The sequence below is a fragment of the Tupaia chinensis genome, unplaced genomic scaffold (genome assembly GCF_000334495.1).
Source record: "Tupaia chinensis unplaced genomic scaffold, TupChi_1.0 Scaffold000138_1, whole genome shotgun sequence".
NCBI lineage: Eukaryota > Metazoa > Chordata > Mammalia > Scandentia > Tupaiidae > Tupaia > Tupaia belangeri.
Window position 1 is genome coordinate 3,291,828 of NW_006159608.1, and position 2,853 is coordinate 3,294,680.

A 2,853-nucleotide genomic window follows, 5' to 3' on the forward strand; every position below is an offset into this window, starting at 1 on the left:
TTTGAGAGGTTTTTGCTATATGGTGCATGTGCTCGCCAGAGAGACAGAGAGAGACAGAGAGACAGAAAGCGAGAAATCACCCCCCAGCGGGGATGGCCACGCCACAATTCCTCCATTTTCCTTTCAGGATCTTGGGCACGCACGCACACACGCCCGGCGAGAGTTTAAGCCACCAGGTCCAGGACTCGAACCACAGTCGACTACATGGGAGTCCAGCAACATAGCCATTACGCTAACTGCTGGTCCCAAATACCTAAGCATTTTAAGACAGGAAATAACAATGAGGATTTGGAGAAGGAGTATAGAAAGTGCAACGTTCTGTGACTGGAATGCCCCCTCGCCATGTACTTGACAAATTCCCGCTCCTTTCTCAAGAGCCACCTCGTAATCTCCTCTAAGAAGCCTTCCCACACTCCCTCGAACGGAGCAAGCTTTCTTCTCCTGTGGGTCTCATTACACTGTAAATGTTGGTCTCCTGTCATCTTTAGCTGCTTAACATTGAAAGTCTCTTGTTCTGCAAATTAAATGACACTAACAACATGAGGGGACTTCAGAAATTTTGAAAAAAAAATGGAATTAAAATATGAGTTTCTTTTGGTGCAGAAAATTAAAAATCCATGCAGTTTTTTCATCATATGCATTTTCCATGAACTTTTTGAAGTTACCCCTTGATATGAAGGGGAAATAGCGCATACTGAGTACCCGCGCCTCTCCTTTTACTCAGCACTTACTGAGCACTTGCCGCGAGTCAAGCCTTGACAGGCACTAAGATGAAGGAAAAGACGAGAGAAATTCAGTTTGCAGGTTTGGCTTTATGGTCATCTTTCATTGTTCACTCACTCTTTCTTTCAACAAGTACTTCTTTTTCTGTTTTTATTTTTGAGGTCATGATAGAACATGTACACACACACAAGGTGCGGGTGGCACTCTCCACAGGACTCAGGCACGCTCTGACCCCCGTCCTTGGGTCTGCCAGCCCGCCAGGATCTCTGGTGCCATGCACACACCTCGTGTTTCCAGAACTGCTGGGCCAGGGACTTGCACTCTGCAAGGCCTGAGCTTCTGGCTCCACAGTCTCACACGCTGCTGGCCGTGCCACAGAGGCTGGGCTTCAGCAAGCATTCGTTAAACACCACCAGAGATGACAGCCCTGTGCCAGCTAGGGTGGCCACACATACAGAAGCAACAAATAACTTTTTTTATTTTAAATATATTTATTTTACATTCATTCACTGTATGTCATTGTAGCATACAAAGTGAGTTTTCCTATCCAGAATACACTGTATATCGGCTCAATCAAAAATATCACCATACATGTGTCTTCAACAAATAACTTTCCACTTCTTGTTTCTTATATATAGTACTTAGTTCCTCCCCGCTTGATTCCCTTTCTCTCAGCCGCTGCCGTTTCCCACCCTCCTCCAACACGGTCTCTGGTATCTACAGTTGCTTTCCATGTTTGTTTTTGATTTTGTTTTTGTTTTTTTTCACATTTAATTGATTCCCAAAAGATCTTAGTTAAACTAAATACTTTCAATAGTGCGTGCAGTTGGTATAAACTTATCTATGAACATAAGTCTGATTTGAGTAGAATGAATGTACTATAAAGTAGCACCTAGCTGGGGCTATATAGCTTACTACAGTCATTAGGCAGGTATGTTTTTTATTTATTGTTTGTTCATTTTTATGTATTTTTTTAATTTCAAGAAAAGTAGTTTTAGTTTTATCGAAATCAAAAAAAAGGAATTTGCTTACTCTAGTAACAGGTGCATGGTAATTTTCTTCTGAAACTTTTTTATTCCTCTCTCCATTCCCCCTTTTACTAAAGAGAGTCATAAACTAAATTATTTTGCAAATAAACAAATAGTTTAGTCTCAATTTGGTCTGTTATTTGCACAAAGCCCCGCAAGAATACTAACTGATTTAGTGGGCTTTGCTGGGACGCTGTATAAGGAACTTCTGATCAGACTCTCTAGGTACTGAGCCAAGTCAGGAACTCACCCTCTGACTGTGCCTTTCGGTACCTGTGCTTGACAGTCTTTTGGACCTGTCGGGAAGTGACATTCTTTACTTACCTGCCAGGCAGAAGTGCTTATAGTTCCAGGCAATCTTTCCAAGAGCTTCTGCTGGCTTTTTTGAGATCATCTTAGTTCCTCAGCTTTCTGGTCATATCTTCAGATGTGACATTCCAGTCAAAGCCCTGACAGTAGCCATTATTTCCAATGTCTAATGGTAGGCTACAGGTATTATCGAACATATGCAAATAACCACACTGCCACAAATAAGAATGCTCACAAATATTTTCCAGTTCCAGAGGAGTCAGAAAGGGAGAAAAGTTTGTGTTTCAATTTCAAAAAGCAAAATTTTAACAAATTGCTGAATCTATCAACACCTCAAAAGAAAACAACAATCCTTAAATCTGGAAGACAAAAAAAATAGAAGAAAATCAGTAATATTTTAGGCAAAAGTCATAGAATTCTATTTCATCAACTCAGTTTAATGTAATTAATCTCTCTTCTGTTGAATTTACAGTGTTACTGATCTTTCTGTTTAAATCAAGGAAGTTTACATTCAACATTATTATTGATATTTCTAGACAAATTTTTTAGTGTAACAATGACCGATACAGTATTTTTATACTAAAAAATAAAAAAACCTGAAAATCAAATTTCACTTGTGTCCTGTACTCATTTGATGATCCTGTCTGTTACTATCACGCTGAGTAAGACAGACAAGGGCCCTCCCGGAAGGAGTTCCTTTCCCAGGGGAGCTGATGGTGAGTAAGCCAGCACGCAGCTTGATTGGCTACAGGGACAGGCACCATGAAGGAAACAAAGCAGGGTGGACAGAAGT

At 40.7% G+C, this 2,853-nt stretch overlaps 1 long non-coding RNA gene across 1 annotated transcript in view; it reads right to left on the reverse strand.

The window, feature by feature from the left end:
* The window catches only part of LOC102475595 (uncharacterized), a 7,511-nt gene extending 5,319 nt beyond the window's left edge, over window positions 1-2,192 (reverse strand). The window contains exon 1 of the long non-coding RNA XR_334025.1: window positions 2,076-2,192. This is a non-coding gene — a long non-coding RNA (uncharacterized LOC102475595). The remainder of the gene's footprint in view (window positions 1-2,075) is intronic.
* Between the last annotated feature and the right edge of the window lie 661 nt (window positions 2,193-2,853).